This window comes from Talpa occidentalis, unplaced genomic scaffold (assembly GCF_014898055.3).
Source record: "Talpa occidentalis isolate TD23 unplaced genomic scaffold, MPIMG_talOcc4v2.1 talOcc4.15, whole genome shotgun sequence".
NCBI classification, from domain to species: Eukaryota; Metazoa; Chordata; class Mammalia; order Eulipotyphla; family Talpidae; genus Talpa; species Talpa occidentalis.
The window spans coordinates 83670142-83681731 of NW_023601543.1; positions in this window are offsets into that span (position 1 = coordinate 83670142).

An 11590-nucleotide genomic window follows, 5' to 3' on the forward strand; every position below is an offset into this window, starting at 1 on the left:
GTGTTGTTACAGTGGTGATTATCATGATTGTAATAGAAATTAGATAATTAAAAGTAGATCAGATAACATGACCTTATCTAATCGTTCTAGTAGTAATACACTTGCCACTTTAAATCATTTATTTTGTCTAAATGGAGGAGGAAAAATCAGAAATGTAATTTTGATGAGAATCAGGTTGAGAAAGAATGCTATCTTTTGAAATTTTAATCATTTCAAACTGCTCTTCTCCTCCCATATGCCCTGCAGTTCCCGGGCTATACATGTACTCTGTGACATTTGCACTTGCTTTATCATCCAGGAATGCTCCCCCCACCCCAGATAGCCACTTGGCTCCCTTCTTCTCTCCTTCAATTCTTTGTGCAAACATCTCTGCAAACACCACCACCATGACCAAACTCAGTAAAACTGTCCCACATGCCTTGCATTCCCTACCCTCTTCCCTTTTTTCATCCCACCCCCCCCCCGCCCCCCCAATCTCATCACTAGGATGTAGCTTTCATGAGGCCAGGGATATGTGTCTATTTAATTTGTGTACCTAGTGCCTGAAATGGCATCTAGTGCACATTATGGACTCAGTAATTTTGCTAAATGATTGGACTGATTTTCGATGCAGTCTAAGGATTTTATCCATTGGGTTGTGAAAAAGAATTTAGCAAAGGACTTTTTGCAATAATCATTTTCCCCTTCAAGGCATAACCTTCATGCTGTGACTTGGATAGCAGCAGGCCCCAGAGGAAAAGCAAGCAAACACAAAGGAGCATACACATTTCTAAGGTCTGTATTGGAAAAACAAATGTCTAAGATGAGTGTTTCCTTTACTTTGATTTTTAAAAGGGAAGTGTAAGCAGAGTCATGCTGTATAGTTCACAGTGGTTAGCTTTGGAGCAGGTGCCAAGAAGGCCTACATGGAGACTTTCGTACAAAGATGAATCCAAGTGGGTGCGTCGCTCAGGCCCACAAAGTCATACTGTGACTGTTGACTCGGACCTGTATTCATCATTAAGCCCACGTGGTTTCCTGTGGGAAAGCAGAAATAAAAGGAAACTTGTATTTGGTCTGTGAGTTTTGTGGAAATCAGTGGAGATGGAGAACTGATTGAATGTTGGTGCGCTCTCCCCACAGCCCGAGTGGGGAAAGCTGTGTTACAGAGAAATCGACACCACACTGTGGATATTGCCCTTATTCTTCTTGATGAATTTTTCATGAGGGACATCATTTTAATTGCCCTTTACACCCAAGCAATATGGACTTACCCCCACCCCACTCGGCTCAGACATGCTGTTATTTTATATTCGTACATTTGTAACTCTTGTCTAATTTTATTCCCCCTGCTCAGAAAAATAGAACAGCTGCTAGTCCCAGCTTCCCAGCTGTTCCCTCATCTTCCCTTTCCTTCCTGTCCTCCTCCAGCCCTATGTTATTTCTCTTAAAGTAAGTTTTCTAAACATTGAGATAGATAAAGCTCTGAGGACCGTAATTCTTGTGTACTTCCTAAGGGCAGGTTTTTTTTTTTTTGGTCTTGGATCCTGTATCACTAACAATGAAATTGCCAAGAATCTAGCTTGAAAGTCAAGCCAAGCTCTGTTCTGTGTGACTAGCAGCAGAGCAACAGCTTTCTGTTTAGTCCTAATGAGGACGACCAAATGGACACTGCCTTGTGGCTTAGTGTTCCCCTAACGCCATCCCTGTCCCGTGCACTGATATTCTACTGTGACTGATTTGTGTGAGTGTGCATATGTGCACATATGTGTGCACATATGTGTGCATGTGTGTGTGTGTGTGTGTGTGTGTGTGTGTGTGTGTATGATTTTTTTCCCTGGACATGAGACTTTTAGTTTGTATGGTATTTAAGAACTTTTAGAAAATCATATGAAGGCCGAAGTGACAGAAACCGTGTGTCATGCTTATCTTTGCTGAAAGCACATGCACATTGGCTCATTTCCACTCACAGAGGTCTTCTGTTTCAGCCAAAATGGTCAGAAAACTGCCAGGAAAATGTGGAAAAGATTTATTCCAGGCACTTCTAACCCAGGCCTGTTTCACTGGACTCTGATCTTACATCCCAGCTTAGTAATGACCAAGGCTCAGAACTGGGGGTAAGACGAGAGTGGGTGCACAGGGGCAACTTGAGTTCAGCGCCAGCGCAGCACATCCAGTTTAGGCCTGGGTTCATTTGCCAGTGGGGAGAAGTTAGCCAGTTCCAAGACAAATCTAGAATTAAATATGAATTGATACATTGGGTAGAATTAAATATGAATTGATATGTGGAGACTGCTCTATTTAAGTGGCCTCTGAAGAGGTGTGGCGACTTACTCAGGCATGCTGGCTCTCTCCCATGTCTGCAGGAGGGACACCTGTAATTATTAAAACCTCTCTTTGACTTTCTCTCTTTTCAATCTGTCTGATGCCCGTTTGCTTATTTGCTAGTCCAGAGAACCAAGAGGGGTACAGAATGATTTCTTTTGTGCCCTGACAGCTGTCAACAAAAACATGCTTTCTAGTTTTCTAACTTCTGCCTTCTCCACTGAAGCGATAAGGGGGTTAGGTCTTCCCAGTATGCACCCTCACAGCAAGAAGGTTACATGTAAGTGTTGTTTTCAAAAGCAACCTCCACCCAGCCTTCAGAGCCCACGAAATCAACCTTTTGCCAAAGAGACGTATTTGGGGGTGGCAGATTTTTACTTCCCTATACCACCAAGGAAAGAACAGTCACCCTAAATTAACAACTCCATGGTTTCCTGGTGGGGGAAAACTGCGATGGTGGAAAAGGTGTGGTTTGGGTAATAAAGGCTTTCAGAAAGTGAAAATCCACACAAGCTCCGAGAGGAAGAAGTAAGTTAGACATATTTTCAGTCAGTCTGGGACACAGAGAGACCCAGGAGTCATGAAAATTATGAAGAATAAACAATGAATCAGGAGCATTCAGTCGACGAGGAGTTACCTTCTCTTCATGAGTTAGTCTGACTCCTTCCTGTTGGCTTCTCGTTAAGAAGCAGCAAATCTTAGTTATTACTGTTTTCCTGGAAGATGAACATTCTTTCCAGTAAATTCTTTTGTTATCCAAAAGTCACTAGGAAAGAAAAATGATATATATTCAAGAGCTTATAGTAATGATTTCAGAAAGTCCTGTAAAAATATTTTCAGATCTCAGCGCTTCCAGTAACCTTCCAGTTTTATTTTCGACCTACAAGGCTGGACCTTTTATGTATAGAGCAATTTGCAGTGATTGCTCAGTGGTTGCTGATTTTAAAGAGATTACATCTGCTTTTCTTCTTTGATTGTAAAGAAACTTGGGTTGGATTTAGTATGAGGCTGTGCGTGGGGTGGTTCTAGGATGGGGACACTGGCAGGAGAGAAAAGCTCTAGGAATGTCTTTGGATCTGCAAAGGGATAAGCCCACCAGTGGTAGAAGTTGCTAGCAAAAAGAATCTTTGTTTATCCATATGGTTGGCACTATCCTGGGGCTTCAGACATCTTTTTGGCACAAATACCACTTGAAGCAGTTAGCATGGGTGCTGTTGACTGGGTGTCCTCCAGCTGGCCCTTTTTGGCACCTAAAACACTGACATTCAGAGAGGCCCAGCTCCCCCAACAGTTCAAGCTCATTCTATTTCATTCCTGGCTGGAAGAACCCTGATAGAAGGTTTGGGTTCTTTTCATGCCCCCCTCTCCATGCTATCCTTGGGCTGGCTGTCACTTGGGAAGGCTGAAAGTGGCAGAGTTGGGCAGCTATTGGTCACACCCCAGAGTGGAGAGGGTCCTCCAACATTTCGTCTTTGGGTTTTAAGAACAAAGAAAATGTATGCCCTGGAACTTGGCATGACCTTCGAGTTCCCGTCACACAGAGGTGGAGAGAAGGTTCCAACGAGTATGCTAACTGGGGAAGAATGAATTTTCACTTTTAATAAATGTCCAGCATTTTGCCTTGACAAGCCAGCCAGCTTGGAGGCAGATGAACTAGGTCATTGTTTCTGCAAAACTTTTTAGTGCACACACAGCTCATTTGCAAACCTTTGCAGCAGTGGAGTGACCCACTAGCAAGTGTTCAGGCTCTTTTCCACAGAGTACCCTGTGACCAAGGATCAGGACCGTGCAGCTTGGGGCTGAGTCCTCCCTGTTCTGTAGCAGCCTTTGTTCCAGCTCCACCACCAAAGCTCCGCTCCTGCCTCTGACCTCAGCAGGACTGCAGCTGTATCTCCCCCACCAAAGCCCCCCCACCCCACCGCCCACACAGCCTCCCCTTCCATGATCATGCTAGGGGTAGAACAACTTTCCTTTCTTTCCTCCTAAGTTCTTTGACGGATCTAATAATTCAATTGACATAAGACAGATTAACAGAAGAAAAACTCAATTTCGTGCAGACGGGAGTCCCATAAAAAGTATGAGAGTCACAATAGTGACCAAATTGAGAGGCTTTTATACCTTCTAGACGGAAAACAGTACATTTGTGAAGAATTGACAAGGCAGAGGGACTCAGGTAGGAGCAGTGAAATAGTGAGGAAGTAGTAAGGTTCCTTCGTCCAGCCTCTTGGCGTTGAATGCCCTGTGGCTGGCGATCTCAGGATGCCTTCTGCCCTCCTGGCACAGGGAGGGCAGTGCCCTTTCAGCGAGATTTAGCTCCTGCTTTCAGGGGCTGTCAGAGTGCTTTTCTTGCACGTGCTGCTTCACAAGTACTTTCAGTTAAAAAAAAACAACAAAAAACAATATGCCACGTGACCTATTTTGGGGTGACATATTCCAAAGCCCTACACTATGCAGCTCGGTCAGCCAGACCCAGGATCTGTTCCCACCACACCTGGGCTTCTCCTCTCTCAAGGCCTCATGTAGTTCTGTCATCTGGTCCTAAAAGACACTTCCCCCTCCACCTCCCGTGCCCCCCCCCCCATGGCCTCCTTTCGGTGCTTCCTCCCAGAATCATGGCAGAATTAATTCCAGTCTCTTCTGAGCCAACAGTGCAGTATACATGTATCTGTTCCTGTAGTTTTCTCATTTTATATTAATTGTTCATAATTTCTTCTCCCTCAAGAGACTGTATGGTCTTTGCTGTTTCTTACTCTTTAAAAGACCCAGTGCCTTACAGGACCTGACTAATATTTATCAGCATCATTCAGATTATGTGTGCAAGTGGTCTTGGTTGGGAATTTGGCGGTGGGTGGAGAGAAGAGGTAAGCCCAACCTAAAGGGCAACTCAGGAGGAGTATTGGGCAGCCATGCCAGGGGGCGTGGTCTGCAGAGGTAGAGGGAGGTATGTTGAGTGAAGGTGGCAGGTGATTGATTGGAAGCTGCAAAGATTGGAATAGATTGGAATAGATAGGAAGCTGCAAAGGCAAATCATATGTGGAAATACCAGTTTCAAGTGACTGACTACCTTACAAAAATCTATAAAGAAACTGGTGGTGTTCATTTTAATAATGCATAGTATTTATTTATCAATAGTATTATTTATTTATGTACATATGCAGAATATTGTCATTTCAATATACCATCAATATAAAAATAACTGAGGCATTTGGTATGCTTTTATCTCTTTATTTGTGGGAAGTCTTTGGAATTTGCTATGAGTTCTACTCTTGTTGCACATTTCCATTGGGGCTGACTGCATTTCAGGGCTCATGGCTGCCATGTTGTTCAGCACAGTCTAGAAGCTGGACTATCAATGGTACCCTGGAAGGAGATGGTCAAGCCCTTCTTCTAGACCTCAGGGTAGAGTGAGAGGAAGCCAAGTCTCGCCTGAAAAGCCCTGGTCTTATGAGAAGGAGGATGGGGCATGTCAGAAGAAAGACTACCACTATCAGGAAGCTTGGGGTCCCCAGGGCACAGAGCAGCTTGAGGGGAGCAGGTAAAGGGCGGGGGTGCCTCCAGTCTGAAAGGGGCAAGGCAGGGATTCCACAGATTCGAGACCAATGCAGCAAAGCAAGCCTTTCTAACGCGCTGGCCCACTGGATGCTCTTTTCACCACTCCTTTTCATTACCCGTGTTTCGGGCTCAGGACTTGCAGGTCTTACAGATAAAGGAACAGACCAGCAGTTTATGAAGCTTGAGAATTCAGCATTAACCTTAGCCTCGTGGCAAGACCGAATGGGAAAAGAGACAAGTTTCTCATTTTCAATAAATACACGCTTTACCGATCCAATTAGAAGCAATCAGTGAAGGTCTTCCTGGAGTCAAACAAGAAGCACTTGAGTGGCAGAAGCAGCATGAAAACCGGAGGAGGTGACGTAGACCCTGAAGCTTTTAAGTGGAGCTAGCTCTTTGAAGATGGAATCCTCTGGAAAATGCAAGGGAAAAGCCAGAGCTAATGCCTCCGAAGGAAGCAGTAATTTTTCAGGGCAATTTTTCTCAAACAATCTATTGCAAAATAACCACCATTAAAGTCTAAAGGAAAGCACTTATAGGGCTTCCTGTGAGTACATATGAGGTTCTTTTATTTCTCTTTGTGTCGCTTTCCAGACAAATAGCAGTGGTATGTGGGAGGAGGGAGAGGCAGAAAGAGCTGGGAGACTAGACTGTTGCGCCTGCCACTGGCTGGGAAAGCTGCGTGTGGTGAAGTCTCCTCTCTCCTGGGGACTGACATGGTGGGGGGGGGGCGCGGGGGGGACCCCAATCAGGAAACCTTTTTCAGATAAAGGTTGGAAGTCGGTCTTGTCTGGCTCTGCAGAACTGTGATGATAAACCTAGATCTGTTCTCTTCCTCAGCTTTGCTTTCTAAATTTATTTCACCACAGATCACTTCTTAGACTGAGGCAAAACAAAGTCGATATGGGCTGACCATTTAGGTGGTTTGTATTATTTAAGAAAACTCATCCAACAATTATCAAGGCTCTGTTCTTGGCCCTGGATAATCTTTTGACCTTTTTAGCTAATAACTGTGAAGCTGCTTTGTGAAAACGTTATTAAAACATGGAAAGCCTCTGTGTATTTTTTGCAAAAGAGGCTTTTTTAAAAATTAGATTGTCATTTATGGTCTCCCTTGGCTACCTTAATATTTCAAACCAAACAAAATTTTAAAAGCCTCCATAAGGTTTGAGATCTAAAGGATTTCAATCAACACTATCAGACTAACGTGCCCAGTAGGTATTTTCTCGACTGACTCAACACATCAGAGCTGGATAAATAAGAAATAGCACCTAAAATGGGGGGCCACAGTGCAAGCCCACCTGAATGCCAGCACATCAGTGAAAAGACCAACGTGCTTATAATATCCTTGCAAAACAAAAAGCCTTTTAAGTTAGAAACAGCCACCTAAACACACAGTAGGTGGTTGAAAAGCACATAATAAATGACATGAAATTTTATTAAATTAGCCAGAAAACAAGCAGACTGACCTAGGGGGACTCACCACTATTTTGTAAAGAAGTACATGAAAAGATCTTTGCCCCTTTTTTGAGTAGGGAAACTCAAAAATAGCCATGGCTTTGTATAAAATAGCCATGTTAGAACTCTACCCGGGGCCCCAGCTGTTCAAATATTTTATTGCCAACACGTTTCCCAGGCAGGTCCTGCTCTCCTTCATGGAGGCTAAGGTTGCTCTGGCTTTGCTTTTTGAACTTGCTGGGTGTCTGGGCCTCTCCCAGTCGGTCGCTAGGGCCTAACCGCCCCAGCATGTGTGTAGCCGTGCTGACATTTAGACTGGAGTTGAGCTGCTGTTACTCCCTTAGCTTTTGGAAAAGTCAGTCCCCTTTCCTGGTTTGCGTGCTGGGTAATGGTGGGCCTGTCCCAAGGTGGGCTGGGCCGGGTGCTTTCATTGTGTGCCAGTTGCTGTCATAATCCTCAGGCCTTCCTCCGGGCTTTACCGCAAATGTTATTTACATGTTCTGAGCCCGCTTTTAATTAACCCTGTGGAAAAGCTTTTCCGGGGCTACGAATCCTGAAGGGAAGTTAATAGCATAGGTTGGAAAAACTTACCTCTGCAAGGGGGGTGTCTCTGGCAGGATTAGGACAGCAACCTGCTAGGCCTAGATTCTCTCCACGCAGCTCATTTGCCGTGAGAGGCTCTGCAAGGGACTCTCTGAAACTCCTTCTTTCCAAGTGTAATTTCCCAAAAGTGAAAAACATGGCCGGTGTCAAAACCCGATACCCACTTCGTTAATGAGGGGATCAATGAGATCATAAAGGAATTTCAAGGAGCGTTGATGGAACGGCACTAAGGGGAAGAGTGTTCGAAGGTGATCACTGGGCTGGACACGAAGCAGCTCTGAGGCCTATGGGGCAGCAGAAGGACCACCTTGGGGTTAGCTCTTCCACCCCCTCAGGAGGGACTTGCCTCGCCACAAGACAAGTACACAGGTGGACACAGAATGTCACTTAGTCTAGAATCTTACTGGACTCGCAGTAAACAGCAAATCAAACAGCAGTACCTTCCGCCAGTCCATTTTGTTCTGGGGTGGGTTTGCTAAACAGCGCACTGTTGACATTTAGCATTGGGGAAGGAGATCCTGAACTCTCCTGGCCTTTATTTCCGAGGTTTGTATCATTTTCCTTAGCCCTTTATTTGTTATTCCTCTCCTGCTCTGTTTGGATTCATAGTCAAGATGGCAGGAAGCACACGCCAGCCAGTGGACTGTACTGTGTGTGCGTTTTCAATACACACCAGAAATGTAAAGAACTTAAATGCATTTGGGAGTGAGGGGGGCGGGTGTTGGGGAAGGAAACAGGCAAAACCAAACAACAGTGTTAAGTGACTTAAAAAACTACAACTGACTGTAACTGCAGACTTCACATGCCCCGCCAGGAACTGCTGCGCTGCTTTAGAAGTAGCGTATTAATTGCATTTTGACCTTAAATAACACGCTTTGCTCATTGACAATGCACACACACTTTTTTCATGGACTAGAGACTCTTAGTTTATCCCAGGTTAATTATGCAGTGCTGTCAACGTTAATTTTCAGTGGGCCAGGGATCAATTTGGCAGGAAATAGAACACTAGAAACCAAAGTGAAAAGTTGAGGTTTGGAGCGAGGCCCATGGTTGGGGTGGGGTGTGGGGGCAGCTGCTGGGAAGAAAGGAGAGGAGTGAGTCAGAGGTGGTGACCTCCTAGCAAAAAAATGTAAGCTTGAGCAGTCCGAACCAAAGCTAAAAGGTCTCTGGAAGCGCTGGGAAGCCTCTGGGTGTGTAGACAGCAGGCGTGGGGAACAGCAAGTCCAGGAAGAGAAGAGCTGCCGAGAGTTCCAGGGCAGCCTGGAGAGCAGCTGGTTTTCAAAACGAGTAGGAAAAGTGCCTAAAAAGCAATGCCGAGTGCTGGGAGCAGCTCAGCCCTCGCCCGGAGTGTGGTATCACTGAAGTGACTTACAGTCGCTGATGCACGGTGATAACAAAAAGCAGAGTGGCTTTAGCTTCATGATTGTGTGGCCATAAATGAAGACCACACAAAAAGGAGCAAATGGAGGCTCTCAATTGAGAGCGAGGGAGGCAACCTCTGTCACTTACTGGGCGGAGACTCAGAGACAGGCAGCGGGGTGGGAAAGCTGTGTAGTGGCATAAAGGAAGGCCCCCAGGTCTGCCCTGATGAAGGTAGTTGGTCTGGGGAACCGGAAGATAATGGAAGTGAGGTGACTTATGTGGTTAATTTGGGGAGCATATTCGGCTCTCTCTGGTTGGTCCTGAGTTACAAGTGGGCAAAACCCAGGGAGGCTGGCAGTCCATTTACCAAGCCCAGACATTCTGGACTGTCGTGGTTGTGTTTCAGCTTCCTGTGCTGGTGACCACAGAGGCTGTGGGTCAGAGTTCTGTTGTTATGTATGTGTGGTCTTGTTATAGGACAGGGAGAGGGGCAGCCCAAACCCCGCAAACCTGCCTATTCTAAATGGGTTCTGCCATCCGCCGCATCAACACAAAACATAGGAGACTTTAAGGGGAAGGAACTTTAATAAAACTAGGAAACAATACAGGTAAGGCAGAGTCTAGTTTCTAAATGAAGCACCCAAAGTTACCCGTCCCCTCGTGGGTAAAAGTCCATCCAAATGGGATTGGCCCAGAGCAAGGCCCCAAAGCCTGCCACGAGTCTAAAGCATCTTCCAGTGGGGACCACAGAAAAGGGTCACAAACAACCAGACAAGCCAGGAAGGAAAAGAGCAAAATCAACATCAAGATAAAAGCTGCCATGGTCCCCTCCCCATGGGTCTCACCCACATCTGTGTCACCCAGTCCACAACCAAAAGACAAGCGTAGTTTCTTCACGTGTCTCTAGGCTCCATGCGCCTCCTCCAGGTCTCCTTCTGGCTCCATCCTGCTTCCTACCTCAGTCTCCTCTGCAGCTTCTTCTCTTCCTGCTCAGCTCCACCCTCCCTTGGGTGGGGCAGGGAACCTCCCCCTTTCCTGGGGACCACCCTGTTGCAGTCTGGCCATTGTCTATTTGTGTATTCCACCTCTCAATGTTTCTAAACATTCTACTTGCATCCATTTGAGGCCTGCACCCTAGCAGATGACTTTAAAATGACTGCAAAACAGCCTGGCTGCACTTGTACTCAATTTGTACTGAGTGTGTATGAATGTAAGAAAGAAATTGGATTTACCCGGCAGCCTGGGGAAGGACATCCTAGCCACAAAGAGACTCAGATCTGGAACAATATGGAGTTGGGTTTTGGTGATGCAGGGTTACCTGGCTGGATCCGAGTCTCTTGCACTCTCAATTAGTCACTCCCAGGAATTCCCAAGCTTGTGTGCATATCGCTCTCAACATCACAGTCAATCAAATCAGAATGGGCTCAGGTCCTAGGGATTTGTAGAAACTGCCCAGGTGATGGCAGTGTGCAGGAGCCATGCCAGTGCATCTTGCCCTGTGACTCAAAGTGTGGTAACATCTGCATCTGCAGGGGAGCTTATTAGAATTGCAGATTTCCGGGCGGCACCCTCCAATTGACTGAATCAGAATCTGCATTTTAACTAAGCTCCAGGTAATTAGCATACTTATTAGGGTTGGGGAGCACTGCTATCCACTTGGCTCAGTGTGGCCAAGGCCCTAGGATCATTTCTATTTTGCAGCACAAAGAAATACTCTCTCCCTTCCCCCACTACTTCTGACTGGAAAGCATTGGTAGAGTTGAAAGTGCAGGCCTTTTCTTGGAGAAACTCAGCAATTTGTTAGCAACACTGGATCTTTTGAAATGAAAATGAGTAGTATGCTAATGGACCACGCAGTGGCTTATCAAAATTTCCAGAAACTTGAGGGGAAAAAAGACCAAAAGCAAAGGCTCCAAAAAACGAATTTCGTCTTTTCCCGGGAAAATTTTTAAAGTTGAAGAGTCAAAGAATATTCCATTAGGTTCCCCAAGCCCTTGAAATTTGTCCAAATAAACCAGTGCCACGACAAAGCCTCTGATTTCATCATATTTTAAAAGTATCTATAGAAGGAAAGATTTAGGGTGAGATTAAGTAATAAGAGTGAAATATTTGCGTTTATCTCCCTGGAGATAGACTTCTCCCCCTGGCCGAGCTGTTGTCCAGGTAGTCTTATTTTGCCTGGAAAGATGTAAGTTTAAATTTATTGACAAAGATTTGCAACTGAATCAGAGACTGTAAGGCTATGTCTGTAGGACTCTGGGTAGGAAAAAAAAAACTCAGGAACTGAGATGTGAAAATCTACTTCTAATAC